This window comes from Neodiprion virginianus, chromosome 5, assembly GCF_021901495.1.
Source record: "Neodiprion virginianus isolate iyNeoVirg1 chromosome 5, iyNeoVirg1.1, whole genome shotgun sequence".
NCBI classification, from domain to species: domain Eukaryota; kingdom Metazoa; phylum Arthropoda; class Insecta; order Hymenoptera; family Diprionidae; genus Neodiprion; species Neodiprion virginianus.
In genome coordinates this window covers 14,579,068-14,597,422 of record NC_060881.1, presented here as the reverse complement: position 1 = coordinate 14,597,422, position 18,355 = coordinate 14,579,068, and positions in this window count along the sequence as shown.

Here is an 18,355-nt window from a genome sequence, read left to right as displayed (position 1 = left end):
ATTCCGCCGAAAATGTCCTGATATCTCGCCAGTTTCAAAGACAAAAAGTTCTGGTTCCAGGTTTGATTGAAATGACCCTTTCCTGACTGATTGGACACTCAGGAACTCAGCAAACGCAGCTGAATAAGCGTGAGATCGACCGCAGACAAATTGCGATCAACATTCCCGGATTTTCAGTTGTAACTTAAGATGCGTGAATCGCAGTGTATTCCGACTGCACATAATCGATTCCTCTAGCAAGATTACGTCAAAATAGTACATAAGGAAACCTATTCCAGCACTTTTCGGAATCGGCAAGATTTCGCCAAAAACGTCTAACTAATTCTGTAGTTTCGGAACCGTGAAGTTTTGGTCTCAGACTCAGATCAAATGACTCTATGCCGACTGATTGGACACCCAGTAACTCAAAAAACGCAGCAAAATAAGCGTTAGATCGACCGCAGAGGAATGGCAGTCAAAATTCTCCGATTTTCGGTTGTAACTCTTGATGCGTTTATCGCAGCGTATTGTGAATTCGCCTGATCAATTTTCCGTACGAAATTGCTTGGGAATAGTGCAGGAGAAAATCTACTCCAGCACTTGTCGGAATCGAAAAGATGCCGCCAAAAATGTCTTACGATTTCTGCAGTTTTGGTGCTGAAAAGGTCAGGTCTCATATATGATTATAATGACCTTTTCCTGAATAATTGGACACACAGTGACTCGACAAACGCCGCCAAATAATCGTTAGATCGACCGCAGAGGAATGGTAATCAAAATTCTCCCATTTTCGGTTGTAACTTTTGATGAGTTGATAGCAGCGTATTGTAACTGCGCAAAATCGATTTCTCTCGAAAAATTACGTCGGAACAGTGCATGAGAATACCCATCACAGCACTTGTCGGAATCGCGAAGAGTTCGCCGAAAATGTCTTATTATTTCTCCGGTTTTGGAGCCAAAAAGTTCTCGTTCCAGGTCTGATTGAAATGACCCTTTTTTGACTGATTGGACACACAGTGACTCGGAAAACGCAGCCGAATAAGCGTGAGATCAACCGCAGACGAATATCAATCAAAATTCTCCGATATTCAGTTGTAACTTTTGATGAATCAATAGCAGCGTATTGTGACTGCGAAAAATCAATTTCTTCGGCAAAATTACGTCGAAACAGTGCATTGGAAAACCTATTCCAACACTCGTTGAAATCGCAAAGATTTCGATAAAAATGTCGTACTATTTTTCCAGTTTTTGTGCCGAAAAGTTTTGGTCTAAGATATGATTATAATGACACTCTTCTGACTAATTGGACACACAGCAACACGAAAAACACAGCCAAATAAGCGTTAGATCAACCGCAGAGGAATGGCAATCAAAATTCTTTGATATTTGGTTGCAACTTTTGATGAGGTAATGGCAGCATATTGTAACTGCGCAACATCGATTTCTCTGGCAAAATTACGTCGGAACAGTGCATTAGAATACCGATTACAGCACTTGTCGAAATCGTAGAGATTTCGCGAAAGATGTCTTACTATTTCTCCAGTTCTGGTGCCAAAAAGTTCAGGTCAGAGATTTGATTATAATGACCCTTTTGTGACTGATTGGCCATCCAGTAACTCGGAAAACCCAGCCGAATAAGCGTCAGATCAACCGCGGAGAAAAAGCAATCTAAATGCTCCGATTTTTGGTTGTAACTTTTGATAAGTCAATAGCAGCGTATTGTGACTGCGCAAAATCAATTTCTTCAGCAAAATGACGTCGAGACAGTGCATTGAAGAACCTATACCAACACTTGTCGAATTCGCAAAGATTCCGCCAAAAATGTCTTACTATTTCTCCAGTTTTAGAGCCGAAAAGTTTTGGTCCAAGATTTGATCATAATAACACTTTTCTGAATAATTGGACATACAGTAACTCGAAAAACGCAGCTGAATAAACGTGAGATCAACCAGAGAGAAATGGCAATCAAAATTCTCCGATTTTCGGTTGTAACTTTTGATGAGTTAATGCCAGCGTATGGTAACTGCGCAAACTTGATTTCTCAGTAGATAAACAAGGGGGGTTCTGCGTAGAAACACCTTCTTTACCGACTAAGCCGACTAATCCGCCTACACATGCATCCCAGACGCACACCATCCAAAGTTACCCCCACTCACGTAAGATAAAACGTGCTCTGCCGACCGTTCGTCGGTAAGAAAATCTTCCAAATGACCATGATCGTCGGTAAAAAATCCGCCAAATGACCATGATTGTCGGTAAAATATTCTCCAAATGACCATGATTGACGGTAAAAATGACTGAAATTGCGGTCGTTTTACCCCTTGTGGGATAAGTTGTGTTCTTTGTCGGTAAAGAAAATCATGCTCATCGAGCGGGATCGATAACTGCATTACCGAGCGCACTCCGTGGATCCTCGAACGTTCGACCGGGAATCCTGACGCCAGTCAGGTTTTGAGAGCTTCCAGAAGGTTCGAGAAGATTCTCACGGCCTTGAACGAATCTAGACTGACAATCAATTCGTCCGACGTGTTTCGACTCGACGGTGAGCGGCATGCAGTCAAAGGATTTCGGTGCGACGTGTAATTCCGAAAGACCCGCTCTGGCCTTGAACGAATTTTAGACAAACAATTCTTGGAATCGTCCGACGAAAACAATACTCGAAGTCGTCCGACGTGTTTCTACTCGACGGTGAGCGGCATGCGGTCGAAGGATTTTGGTGCGACGTTGAATTTCAGAAAACAATTCTCGGAATCGGCCGACGAAAACAATACTCGGAATCGTCTGACGTGTTTCGACTTGACGGTAAGCGGCATGCGGTCGAAGGATTTCCGTGCGACGTTGAATTTGAGACAAACAGTTCTCAGAATCGTCTGACGAAACCAATCCTCGGAATCGTCAGACGAGTTTCGACTTGACGGCGAGCGGCCTGCGGAAAACGGATTGCGGTGTGACGTTGAATTCTGGAAGGTTCTGAAATAAACTCGTAACCAGCGGGACAAAGGTTCTGAAATAACGGTTGATATTGACGATGCAAAATATTTTAATGAAAGAAACAACTCAAGATTACAGTTTCACATGAAATTCATAATGCTGATATATGACTGTTCTCACTCGACGGTATCGTACCCATGCTTTAGGCAATGAGAATGAATAACTGTTCGAGTAGATACCGATTGTCTTTCGTGTTTGAGTAGAAAATTTCGCAGTAACAATACGTTTTGAGCTGCAGAGTTTAAACGTAATATAGCGTGATGCGTACAGTTTGAATTCGTATACGACATTTTATTCAGTTTCCGCAACGATGGACAACCCAAATCCATCAAATCAACGACTTCAACTTTTTCACCCAGAATTTTCTGCAGCCAACTTTTCTTCTTCAAATCTTTTAGGTAAACTGTTGAAGCATCACGCGGCGACATACATTCGATGGTGAAGTCGAGCTTCTCGAAAGGTAAATCACCACCTTCCCAGGAAAGTCCATGATAATTTCGTGACAGCTACAAATTTTTGCTTTTGAATGGAGCGAGTGAATAATTCCAATCGTACGGAGGTTCGAAGAGAAAAATTGACGGGTTGGTATCTTCGTCGAGTGACACAACTGCCAACTCTTTTGGTGTAAAACCGGGACCCGGTCTTCTGAATCGTTGTACGTCGACTATGAACTCCATCGTGAAAAATACTGAATCGATTGTCACAACGTTCAAGGTTTTTATACCAATTTCCTCACCCCACCACTCAGCGGGTTATATTCAATAATGCGATCATGTAAAATCAAGCAGTAGGCAGATGTACCGGTAGGAAAGTTATTCTTAGCCTTAAATTCGATACGAATATCTACCGGTCCAGATTTCAGAGCCTCGTTTTGTTTCGAACAGTCGATGAAAATCAGAGGTTCGTACTGTAGAATTTTGCTCTTGGTCGACAGAGGCTCAGGTTCCTTGCCGTAATAGGTGGCTTGAAAGTTTGCGTACATCTCGTACAGTAATGCAAAGCGATTGTGACTCATGTTCAAGTTCAGGTAACCGTACGGATAATACTCGGAATTCAAGAAGAGCTTGACGTCAGTAATGTTACAGTGATCAAGATGACTGGCATTTTTGCCGGTCTTGTTTCTTCGATTCGTTTGAAAACCGAGCATGACAAATCGCGGTTTTTCCAAATGGGTGGACGTTTTCACAGTCCAAACGTATTTCATGGTTGCTGGTAGCAAAGGATATTCGTACAACTCCCAACTGCGGAAGCTCATGGAGACTGGTGTATCTTTTTTAATGAAATTCAACAGTGCGATTTTTCGTTGATCCGAGAGCTTCACATAGGGTACTAACCATTCCACCTGATCGATCACGATTCTAAAGTCTTCGTCTTGATTTTGAACGATGGCATTTAAATCACTTCTTGATCTTGTAAGAATCCGCTCGTGTTTCGCGTTAACGCTGATCTTGCGATAGTCTTCAGCGAAGCCCAATATCATGCTCAAGGGAATAACTACGTCGTTGCCATCGGCATCACTTAATTTTTTCATTTCCTGAACATTGAGTCATTCAGCATTTTCCATAAGCCAACTTTGACCAAGGTCGAGCGAAGCGAAGCCTTTTAGCTGGCTGGTCAGACCATCGTTTTTACATTTGTCAATCTCTATGGCGTTTAGTTCGTACCGTACATCTTCGGACAAATGACAGATGGCGTTATTGACCAAAGTTGTGATCGCTGCTGCGGTGCCGTCCGATTTGAGCAATTTTCCAGAGATATGCAGCGAACTCTTCCTCGGTAATACGCACAAATCCTGATGCTAAACGGTGATTCGAATCTCATCGCCGTTGTTGAAAGTTGACGATGCGTACGGTTTGTGTGCGTGTATTTCTTGGTGGGCGATTGATTCGTCAAAGACGACAGGTGTTTGAATGCTCATGGTACGTAGCATACAACGAAACAGCAGAATCGCAGTTTTATTTGTCGGAAATTCCTTTTCCAAAAGGTGTCAGCTTCAGACCCAGAGCTATCAGGAACTCCACGTTTCGACGTGTTAGCGGTTCTGGAATCGATCGTTGACTGACTTGATCGGAACATGCTGATTGACTACTATAATTTTTTTTGGACAATCTGTTATATACAATACCCATCTTTTGTAGCGATTTGATGTGCAGTCTCACAGTTATAACTTTTCCGCGAAAATTAACCAGATCTCTGTCTTGATCGACTAACCGAAGCTGTACGTGATCTATGGTCTTGACGGTGATTGGAAGGTAAATGACGTGCGACGGCACTTTCACGATCTTATATTCCGGTGGAATGATAGGGAAAAATTCGTGAATAGTATGCACTTTATGTCCATTGACGTAGGCGCCCGTTGTAATGCTGCATTCGACTCGCAACGCGTTGACCTTGAAAATAGTTACAGGCATATCCGAATGGTGAGTTTGGTTAGCTGCCAATACGCGCGGTGTAAATCCGAGAAGCTGACCAATAGAATCGTCAGGTTCCAAATTTACGATATGGTTACATTTGATTTCGCTGAATAACGTATTATTGTTAGGCTTTATGCTGATTTCAATGTTGCTATTTTTTAACGCGTCTCGAACATACTTTTCAGTATCCTCAATTTCGTAGCTGCCAGTGGATATAGTAATTACCTTATCGGCTACGTATATTTTATTGTGACCGACATCAACATTGGGAATGGAATTAAAGGTTAACAGTTCAATGAGACCAAGAACAAAATTTTTGTTTAGAGCAAGTTCGATCGGAGGAAAATATTGCGCTTCGAGAATCGAAGACGTTCCCGATATCGTTAATGTAAACGAATTATCCATGACTGCAAGTGCTCGACTGAGGTTATTAAAGTACGTGTCATGTTTATATAGCTCATCGCTTAGAAATTTCAGACACAAGTGTCCGCAATAGAACGTACCGTAATCCTGATACCTTTCGTCGTTGTACTGAACGCTACCAACACCGAGATATTTCACGAGGTCTAACGGCGGTTGAAGATGACCGAAACTGTCGAAGTAAACTACATCGCTGCCGCGTTTCTTATATGCAATCCAGTGTGTCCCAGTGCCATCTTTATCGTCGAGATTGAATACAGCTGTTTTGTTTTTACGCGGCCCGGTTTTGGGCATTTCGTTGCGCATAAAGACACCTCGGAAGTATGGAAATCTCATGATTTTTGCATACTTCAGCAAATCCCAATCGGTCAACGCTCGGCGTGGTAGCTTGACATTCAGGTTTTTGAATGATGAAGACCGAAACCCTTTTTATAAAGTTTGAGATGGAGACCTTTACCTAAGGCGATCGCTTTCATCGTTTTGTTATGCCGTTTGCTTTCCTCCAATTCTCGTTTAGCCGCGCTCGCATCGTTTACAGCCTTTGCTATACCCGCAGCACCTCCCGCTAACGCACCCGTAGCGCTGAGACCGGCAAAAATAGGTATGAGAAAAGGTAGAAATCCGCCAACTTTTGAGGGTACTGGTAGAACGCGCGGTGATCGACCATTATGTTTACCACCTTCTTTTTTCACAGCTCTTCGAGCACTTTTGAGTGCAGATTTGATGCTCGTTTTCGCGTCGTAGCTTCGAATCATAGACTGTTTTGCCGTTCGTATGATTTTGTTCTAGGAAACGTTCTTAGGTTTTCGACGCCCCCTGCCTAACTTTGTTTTCACCTTCATCGTGTTAGCTACAGCTCAAGCGGCTGCCCTCTCACACAAATTTGCGTCCTTCGCGAGAACCCGTTTCCAGGCTTTTTCGGCTAATATTTTATCCGCAACGCTTCTAGCTTCAAGGTTCTCACGATTTTCTGAGTACGCTATAACGTGTTCCTTACACGCTGCATCGAGAGGATTGATACCTGAATCGCCTTCCGCGAGTTTCTTCGTCAACTTGGTACAAGGACCGCAGTATTGGTAACCGGAAACATGCAACTCGATCGGAAGTTTGTTGATAATGCTATTTACCAAACCTTTCTCACTTGATCGCTTTTTTGACGATCGCTTACGATCACGTGTGTGCACAATCATGTCCGCTCGGCGACTGAACGAAAGTTGTTATAGTCGATGCATTTATATAAAATCCAGCCAGTCACGTTCGAGATGAGGTTCGAGACACAATCGACCAAGTTGCCCAAGGTGAATTTTGACGAATTTACGCAGCAGAGTACAAAACGGAAAAAACGTCATGGCGAATTGTTGCCGACTAGTGTGCGTGCGGTATTCTGCGGACCATCTGTCTGTGGCGAAACCAACGCATTATTCGCGCTCATAACGCATCGTTTACTCAAAATCTCTCAATCAACCGGAATGCAAGTTTCTGAGTCAAGTGCTCGAAAATGTCGACGGTGTTGAGTATTACCCCTTTAACGAGCATGAGCACGTCATTGCACTGAACGAGACAAAACCTAACTCGATCATGATATTCGATGACGTAGCGTGCGAGAAGCAGGATAACATACGCGCGTACTTTTGTATGGGTAGACATCACGATGTAGACTGTTTCTATCTTTGTCAGACGTACGTTTGAACCCCTAAGCATCTCGTGCGCGATAACACGAACTTGCTGGTCTTATTCAAACAAGACGAGATGAATCTGAGACATGTGTACAACGATCATGTAAACACCGATATGTCGTACGTAGAGTTTAAAGACTTGTGTGCGGCATGCTGGAACGGTAATGAATATGGCTTCGTAGTGATCGACAAGGATAGAGAGCTCGGTAATGGTCGTTATAGGAGGGGATTTGACAATTTCATAAACATGACAAAAGAATACAATACACGATCTTCGAAGACGACGAAAAAGTAGCTTTCCAGAACTAGTTGTGTCAACATGCAGGAAATTCGTAAGGAAAAAGAAGTCTTGCATCGTATCGCTCAAGCGAGTAATGCGATTCGTCGTAAGCACAAAATCCTTGAGACGGGAAAAGAGTCGCTGCAGGAAACAATGACGGATGTCTTTAAACCTGTGGTGACCCCGCTGCAAGAATTAGTCAATGTCTCTCGAGGCACGAAACTTGTCAAGGAAGAGGTGAAGGAAGAACTCGAAACTGAAACAAAGGATGAGTGGAAGAACGAAATGGAAGCAGAAGATTCTTTTGCAACTGCAGAGAAAGAGGATCAAACTGTCACGGAGTCGTCGGTGAGATTAGAGGATGAATATCTTGGGATGCTCACCGATAAACAAAGACAGCACGAGTTGGATACCGTGTACGGGGTACGGACTCTTTCTACTGCCGGGCTGATGGTTGGTGACTCACCGATAAGCTTCGAGTGCGATTCCGTTCGCATAGGCGGCACGCTCTATCCGAAAACTCAAGGACTGCTGGAGCTGCTGTTTAATAAGATTCCCAACAGCGCTCACGTTACACACAACGACAGGGAGAATTGCAGAAATATCCTTCTCGCAACAAATGCTCACAGAAAGTACTATAGCGCCACCGAGCCTATCCGAAACGCTCAGAGCGCCAAATTGAAGCATTTAATTGCTGAGCTGCTCAATATTTCTACGTCAGGCAAAGACGTATCACCATCGTCACAGATTTCGAAGCGTACGGGCGAAGGTGTTCTGCTACCTCAGGCTTGGGTTACTCGACAAGGTGTTAGAACAGATAATATTTTCTGGGACGACGCTGACGAGCTGGTGGAACGTCTTCGTTTGCTTACGGCATCTCAAGCGGCTGGGAATACAAATCACAACAATGAAATCATGTCGATTCTGGAAGAATTACGGGAAGCCGGAATCATTTATTAGCCAATTCTCGTCGACTCTGCAATCATTTACGAGATGAGCGTCGACGTGTTTGGAAGACAGCTGAATAAAAACACAGCTGCGAGCAGTTGCGGTCCTCCGAGTGTCGGGCTTCAAATAACAGCAGACGGGCATTAGGATATACGGAACAAGAGACTGTGCAATGTCGCAGATCCCGCAAAGCCGAACAATGCTGTAACTTTGAGAACCTTAAGACGAAAATTCAGTGTGTTGCAGAAACAAATCGACAACCTTAATCAAATGATCAAAGCTTTGGAGATCACCACGGAGAAAGCCTTGGATACCTTTTACACAGACTTCAAAACAGGCAGAGACCTGTCGATTCGAAACGCTGAAATCATTTCCAAATTAGACACCAGACTAATAGCGTTGGAATATGAACCAGAAAAAGCAAGCACTGGTGACGGAACTGCATAAACCTGCACGCCGGAATTACCCGCGTCGACGTGTAGCCGTGCGCGGCATCGACGAGACCCGGCAGGCGGATCTTGTTGATATGACGTCATACGCTGGACAAAACAAAGGCTATAAGTACATGCTCACAGTCATTGATATCTTTTCAAAGTATGCGTGGGCTATACCGATAAAGAGCAAGTCTGGAAATGATGTTACGAAGGCAATAGAATCTGTGCTTGTCCAAGGACGCGTACCGAAAAATTTACACGTCGACTGAGAAACGGAATTTTACAAATCAAAATTTGAATCGCTTATGACACGCTACGGAATCAAACTTTACTCCACGTACAGTAATTTGAAGGCTTCGATCTGTGAACGTTCTGATCGCACGCTGAGAGGTGAAATGTGGACACAGTTCAGCATGCAAGGAAGCTACAAGTGGCTCGACATCTTATCTTATTTGGTTTCGGCTTACAACAACGCCAAACACCGAACCATAAGAATGAAACTGTCGGATGTCACCGTTGCCAACGGAAGGCTGTTATTACGTCAGGCGTACGGATGGCTTCGAGCGATACCTACCCTATCGGCAAAATTCAAATCCGGCGACAAAGTTCGGTCAGCAAATTCAAAAATGTCTCCGAGAAAGGTCACACTCCCAATTGGACGACTAAAATATTTACGATAAGTCGAGTGGAAAAAACTCATCCTGTGACGTACAAGCTCAAAGACTACCGAGATCAACCCATCGCTGGTGGTTTCTACGAACAAGAGCTCCTCAAGGTTAAACATCCGGATATCTATCTGAGGGAGAAGGTGCTCAAGAAGCATGGAAGAAAAATATACGTTAAATGGTTAGGTTTTGACAATACACACAACAGTTGGATAAACGAATCGGACATGTAACATTTAAATAAATCAATTTTGTGTAAAAAAACGTATGTGCCTCTTTATTTTATACCCGACACATAAAAGTATGCATCTTCATTCTTTTAGACGATCGACAGACATATGCATGGTTGTACAATTTTTTATATTTCGGAGCGTTCTTATTCACCATCCTACATAATAATAATATTTTATACATCATGATACAGTTATGAATTAAGTCCTACATAGATTACGATACGGTAATTACAAAGCTAAGACGTAGGTTTGTAACCCCACGGAAGCGTGTCGGTTTTGTTTTGAAACACGATCCGCTTGTCGTCATTCCAGCTCAGTGCCACTTTCTGCTGTTCTACGGTGTATACCTCCTGCTTTCGACTCAATATCAAATGCTGATTTTAGGATAGATTTTCACGTTTCGACGTACATTCCAAATAATCGTTGAAAGTTATCTTTCTCAACGCTGATCCTCTAACACCTTTGGCACGTTTATCGTCTTTCTCATCTCCCAAGACTCGGAATGCGTACAATTTAGCTCGTAATCCCACAAATTCCAACATTATTTCCCCGTTATTCTCGTCTTCCATCAAGCCGAGAACTTTTCTGTTTGCACGAGGCATTCCGTAAACGTTGTCAAGCGGATAATCAGACGTGTCGAATTTATGCAAGTCCTCCTTCATATGTTCGTATATGTCGGGGACGGTCAAGTTGAAAATCAAACTGTCGGTATCCGTGTACATTAATTTTGCTCAGTTGCCAAATTTCTGCTTAATATAATTATAATGAAAATCATAGAAATATGTTCTAGACAGATCCAGGATGGAGAAACCTGCACACAATGGTTTATTCAATTCGACTTTCGTCTTACTTATTTCGACGATATTCATCTCTTTGTCCAAAACGGTGCAGCTGTGAAAACGAGGCTTGGCTATGTTAGCTCTAGCACCGTACCGTCCATCCCATTCGGTGATCAACCATACATCTCTGTACTTTTGCACGTTTTTCATTGTTTTGCCAAAAACTGCGTTATTCATCAGTTTGTAAAAATTTTTCTCGAATTCGTCGTCAGATTTTTTCCGCAAATCGGCGTTCAAATCTATATATTTTTTGAGCCACGGGGTTTGCCTGAATTTGAGAACTCTGTGAATTTTGAGTAATTTTAAGCCTAATTGTAAGCATTGTTTCAAAACGCTGTAGTGAACAACGTAGTTTTTCTTGGAAAGTAGCGTGGGTGTCAATTTTCGCTGTATATTGTTCGAAATTGCAGGTACATGGTGCTCCCGACACAATGGTAAATCTTTATGAGTTTTATGCAGTTCCGCAGGATATTCCAAATCTACCTCCAGCATATAACCAAACTCCGCATCGTCCGAGATGGTAAGAACGTCGCATTGTCTGAAGTCTGATACCCATTTGAAGAAACTGAATCGCAGAGCAAAGCTCATAGCAGCACCGTATAAATTATTAACGTCAAAGTACATGAGATACGATTCTTCGACCTCAGGATTGAATTCCTCTCCCATATATCTATTGTTGGCCTTTGCGTATCTGTTGGAACACTGTGATACACCACCTCGAATACCTTTTCCGATAAACGTAGCCATGTCTATGTCGGTGAGAAGCTCGAGTTCGATGCCTGTACATCTTAACATTGCATCAAACGACAGACCGGGCGCTGTGTAGTAATTCAATGAGTCTAGTTTGTACGTCGTCCAACAATTCTGTCGAAAATTTTGAAAAACGTCAGCCAGTAAAAACTCGTCCGTCTGTAAATACAAGTCCGAATACTCTACTGAAGTTTGGACGTTAAAAGTTTGCCATACGTCGCACGCGTGTGCGTAACCGTCGTCTGATATATTCCGGTCATTCAATTTTGAATAAAACTGTTCTTTGGCTGGTAAATGTTCCTCCTCGAGCTTTTCCCAACTGTCTATGTATTCGTACGGGAAGACACCTTTCCTAGTCAATAACCGAAATTTGTTCAAGCTACTGCAGAATTTACGTGTTATTGTTTTTTGACAATCGTCCAGATACGATGATAATTTATCGAGACTGCTAGGCATGAAACGGTACGAATCTATGAAACGGAACGTTACATCCGTTCTCTTAACGAATTTAGTGAAGGAAATGTACTTTTCTTTATCAACAGGTAATAGTTCAACAGTACCTTCGAATGACGTTGCCAGGGCTTTGATCAGAAAATGTGAATCGTAACCCGACAGATTGTGGAATATCACTGGGATATTGTGCGAATTTTGATAATTTAGATTACAGCTGCGGTGAGCAGCACCACGGTACGTTCCCATGAAATGACAGTGATCCCGATGTTTCACGTCTGTGGGTGTAAACGGTTTTTCACAAATATGACAGACCGCCGATCAATCAAATTCGTTGATCTGATTGAAATTTAGTGGTTCCATCGGTACAACAGTCTTGTAGTATCCCTCCACCGAATTTGCCAATTCCTTCAACTCGTTTACAAACCATTGTATGCAAGTTTCTCCGCGAATAATTTTTAATTTTGGAAGCGAATCGTCAAACGCACAATGCAGTGTTACCAATATTTTTCATACAGTTGTGGGTAAAACGATAGAACAATAATTGGTTACCCTACGGCGCAGTCACTAACCTAAATAATTAGATAGAGAGAGAGATACTAAGGGAGAAAGATACGATTGTTGGGCGCCAGACGCGCATGCGTCAAAAATAGATAATTAGAGAAAAAGACAACGGTAAAGGTAAAGGTAATAGATAAAGGTAAGGTCAGGTTCTACGACCGTTTTGCACAGTTTGCTCAGAGAGACCAGATAATGGTAGAGGGGGGGAGTCGAATCCAATAGATGAAATAAGAAACAGGTGAAGCAGGAATAATGTCAAATATATTAAGCCAGAAGCGATAAGTTTAATGACAAGCAAGCAGCTGAAGAGATTGAGATACAATTACGATAAATGCGATAATTAATAATATTTACAGCCAGAGAAAAGTTAAGCGAGAGAGTTAACAAATAACGGAACGTTTTCCGAATAAGCGGGAAATATGCGCAAGCTCGCGATACTAACGGTAATGATTAACACGGTTTTATGATAGATAGGCAGAACAGAAAAAGATATACTGTACTTAAATTAAGCGGTAAGCAAATAAATCATAAAATATGAGAGGCGATTATAAACACATGCGAAATACAACAATTGTGATAGTTATCACATTACCATAATGATCAGAAATAGGCAGACAGGGAATTATGAATTACAAGATAAGTTCAAGCGACAGGTCAAATAGAAAATTATCATAAAATATAGAGAATAACAGATAATACGTAGTCTCTAGTTTGCGGTAAGTGCGAGAGAAAGAGAGATAATATTCGGTACGATAAAAGGCAATTCAAGGTAAGACAAACAATATTCAAGATAATTAATATGCAACGTACGGCAAACCAAATAGACTACGGACAACTACGGTCAGCGATATTAGCGAAGAAAATAGTGAAAAAGATGTTATGCGATACGGCACAATACTCCAATGTCAAATGAACGACGAGCGGGACCGCGCAGCGATATAAGATCGCTCCCGCGGTACACTCACTAAGATACGATAATCAACGATAATAGGTAAAGAGACAGATAGAAACTAATCAGAGAAAATATAGCAAAATACCAATGCTCAGTAGCTAAGATGAAAATTGATCCTTCAACGGAACGCGCTGCTAGACAGCGATATGAAACATTCAAATATTCCAGAAGAGAAAGATAATAAAATAAACAATAGTCACTACAATGCGTAAGTAATAGTCAACTAGTCGCGAAGTTACTTGCAATAAGACAGAGAAAGGGACAAGATAAGAGATAAGAGAGAATAAGGTACGAGCCCAGGTGGCTCAAGCAGACCAACTGCAAGATAAAGAGAAAAGATACGAGCCCAATTGGCTCAAGCAGACCAACTGCAAGGTAAAGAGAGAAAGAGATAGAGGTAAAGGTACGATATATTGCAAGTAATCTCGTGGCTTCACAAAATAGAAAAGGAACCTCACTAACGTGAAAGAAGATAGAAACTGGTATAGAATGCGATATAGATGCGATAATGATACGAGAAACTTTCTAACGAGAACACGTCTGTTTACTGCGAAAACTGAACGTAGAGTGACGAGATGAGCGATGATCCTGATTTTCGTCGAGCTGCTGTCACGTGGTTCTTCCTCAAATTTGCAGTATTTCAATTGGACCAGCAGGTCGCGTAGGCCTGGTCCACGGGTAGGCGGCGATAATCCCTCGCCGCTTGTTTTTCTTTTCCCTCGACGACAGGTATCGAGGTATCGGGACGTCGGAAGGTGGTTAGAGGTGTTTTCCTTCAGCTATGCGGTATCGTTGGTGAGAGGGGGGGGGGGGGGGGGGGGGGTCGTACTGCTCATGTGTTGCGATATTGAGGTGTGCGGCAATATTACGTCACCGGTCCTTTGGACTTGCGATCGACTGTAACTCACTCCTTGCTTTACTGGTACTCCCCGTTGTAGCTATTTCGTCGGCGCTGCATCCCGGCCCTCGCTCATCGAAGCCCTCATGCCGGAACGATCTGGTGGTGATGGCCCTCAACCCGGATTCCCACACTAGATCCACCAGATCCACGTGGTCAGCATATCATTAGCCTATTTCACGCCGCAGTCCTTCGATAAGACGGTTCGTGAAGAGAAAACCGTCTTCTATTGGATAGTCAACGACTTAGTAGATGTTAGGGTCGGTTCAGCTCCAGGCTTCCATCGGGAGTGGTTTCAGCGGTATTCGTTCGTCTGTAGTCGGTTGTGGTCGATGTTGAGCTGGTACGTGACCCCTGTCAGGCAGTGTCCTGGTATCTTGACGCGAAGGTCTCGCGGATGGTTCTCGAAGAGCATTACAGAATTAGAAAATAGCATACAATTAGCTTAGTAAAGAGAATTCAACTTAAAGATAATTAGTCGTTCATTTTTGGAGTATTGGCCTCAGACGTGCTTTCGTTATTTTTAGCGATATCTGCACCTAGGGAAATGCGATAATTAAATAAAGCGACGGGGTACGAAATACCACGTCACAGCAGATAGTAAGCTTTACTATACGGAAGATGCTTTTGATAAATTGTTCTATTTTCCCAAAAACTTTCATGTGTGGGCTGCAGTAAACATTCTAGATCTGCGTAAACGCAAAAAGGAACGGTTTCTTTGTGCTTGAAATTTTTGAATTTGAGAATCTTGTCCTCTTCTGTTGATAAGATGACTTTGGTTTTGTTTTAAATTCATGCAATCAACTCGGTGCTTTAACAAACACCCTTCAGATTCGAAGTGTGATAGATACCCATCGCACAACCATGTACGACATTTATGTTCAGAAATTTGGGAACGTGTCAACCGCGATAAATTCCGAATCCATTCAAAATGATGTGTTACATTCTTTTCAATATTTTCCACACTATCATTGTCATCGTCGTTTTCAGACTCTATTACTAAACGATGGATTGTAGGCTCATCAGACTTGTTTCGACTTAAATAAATGGGTACAATTTCACTGCGCTTTTGTTTTTCCGCACTATCTATACCATAAACGTTAATTGAAAGTTTGTTAAGTTTCTCAAATTTTGGAATCTGGTCTCAAGACATTGAAAAATGCAAACCGTCATATTGTAGCACTGAGCTAAAATGTGGATATGAAGTAATTTTATTGGGATTTTTGTTGTTGGTCGGAAAGAGGGCTGCGGTGACCGACCAGAGGAAGCAATACGCGTCTCTGTTGCGGATGTTGACGACAGCCTTCTTATCTCAAATATCTTTGGGTAGTGGTGTGTATGTGAACACACTGCCTCGGAGTCGCACGTACTTGTTGATATTTACAGTGAAATTGATTATTTCAGTCAGCGACCAATCAGAGTCTCTCTCTTGAAAATCTTCCACCTTGGCCAACACTTTTTGCTTTACGTTCTCTTCGAACCACCCGTGTATGTCAGCTGGCTGGAGGATGATCTGGTTTCTGGTGTTAGAATATTTCATTTACTCAACAAGTTCAGCGTTTTTCGTTATATTGAATTTACAACATAAGACACAGTTTGCTTTCAACCTTCCAACTTTTCGTAGCATTTTCTTCAGTCTTGCAACGACAAGGTGTTTCGCATCTTCCAAAAACCTGTTCAATCTTTATGCCGCAGATTGATAATGGCTCCCGTTCGAATTCGACTCTCGAAAGCTGTCTCCAAATCTTCCCACCATACTCGATCGCTTCTTCGTCGGCTTCGTAATCCGTCACCCACTTTTTGAAACTGTTGAAATTTGACTGTCAACGATTTCGGGATTCCAATTGTGGTCAAAATTCTTGTCTTCTTCCCGATCGTTGAAGCGTTGTTGCGTAAGATTTCATTCAATTTCCTGATATTTTGGGTACCGAATCGAATTCATTTTGCAATCTCTGCCGGTGACGATTTTTCAGACAAAATCTTGAACGCCGTTTCCATAATTTGTATCAATTTCAAACACATTTCGGAATCCATGTTTCTTCTTCTTTCGATCACACACACTTGACAAAGATAGAGTTGCAAATCTTGCTCTAGAATGACCGCTCTACGCTGACATGGTCCCTTTTATGGGTAAACACCGACGTGACTCACACCGAGGCGGCTTCTTCACAGGGCTCACAAACTCAACGTTGCAGCGCAATCCGTTGTCCGCAGGCCGCTCGCCGTCAAGTCGAAACTCGACGATTCCAAGTATTATTTTCGTCGACCGCGTACCTCCATCCTTTTTCTGATGACGTTTGAATTTTTCCGCGAGTGCTCTCAAGAGTCCGATCGTTGTGATAATTCTCGTCTTTTCTCCAATCGACGAAACCTTTCGCAAAATTTTGTTGAGAAACCGAATATATATCTATGTATCATATTTATTACTTTTTTTATAAAATTAATAAAGACTTGTCAAACGAAATCTCTACTGCGCCTCAACCTTGCATCTCATTCTGGACTAATCTGTACACCAATGTCATCATGTTTTACATTTCTAGAGCGATAGTAACCCAACACCGCAGATCCTTGGCTCTGAATGTATACTACCGCAGCTATCGGTCGACTTTGCACTCTAGTCTTGTCTTAACCCGTCGAAAATTCATCGTAGAGTTCACATTACAGTTACAAGACGCAAACGCAGCTCAAAAGCCTCCATCGTTGCTTAGTGGTTTTCGAAGTAGCATTTTCTTAGATTTAAAGACTTAATTCTAGATGCAATTACAAGGTAAAAAACGTACGTGGGATTAGAAGTATACAAGATGGTTAGGCGATGAATGAAAAAATATTCATAATTTTAATCTTTTTTTTCTTTTGTTTATTGAACGTCAGACATCCACAGGACACTGAATATTTGAATGTGATACTCAGATTATACGTATACGAATTCAAGTTGACCGTACGGTCCGCCAAGATAGCGTAGATGCAAACGTATCTCCTTACTGGCCTGTCGTCACCTTCTGGAACAAATCTTCATCGTCTTGGAGGGCCTTGGTCAGTCGGTTGGGTAGAAAAATCGTGAAAGAGTCCTCCAAGTCCAGAACGATTTTATCACCAAATTTCGTTTTAACCCGACGAACGCCACTGACTCGGTATTCGAAGTATACTCCGAGGTCCGGAAGCTTTTTCAAGGGCAGAAGTGTCTCGAGGCGAGCGACTTCGTTCAATTTTGAAAAGTCCATGACCGTTACTGTCGCATTGTACGTGCTCAAAATCTCTTGTGAGTTGATTGAGGTCAGATCTGATTTTCAGCAGATGTTTTACTTCTCCAATATTCTCGATGAGCAGTTCTAGTCGTTTCTTCAATTCACGCTGTTGTTCCGAAGCACTTCTCATTTGCAAGAAGAAGATTTAGTTCTGTTTTATTTGGAGTTCTCTTCATGAGAGCTGAAGGTGCAAGACTGTCTTTCTGACCTGAAATTCAGCCTTTTATAGCCGTATTCCTCCGGAGAGGCACACCGAATCCTTGAAAAACTTCTAGAAGCTACCGAAATGATGTGTCTTCGATTGTACGTGAGAACCTTCCAGAATTCAACGTCGCAGCGCAATCCGCTGTCCGCAGGCCGCTCGCCGTCAAGTTCAAACTCGTCGGACGATTCCGAGTATTGTTTTCGTCGGACGATTCCAAGAATTGTTTGTCTAAAATTCGTTCAAGGCCAGAGCGGGTCTTTCGGAATTACACGTCGCACCGAAATCCTTTGACTGCATGCCGCTCACCGTCGCGTCGAAACACGTCGGACGAATTGATTGTCAGTCTAGATTCGTTCAAGGCCGTGAGAATCTTCTCGAACCTTCTGGAAGCTCTCAAAACCTGACTGGCGTCAGG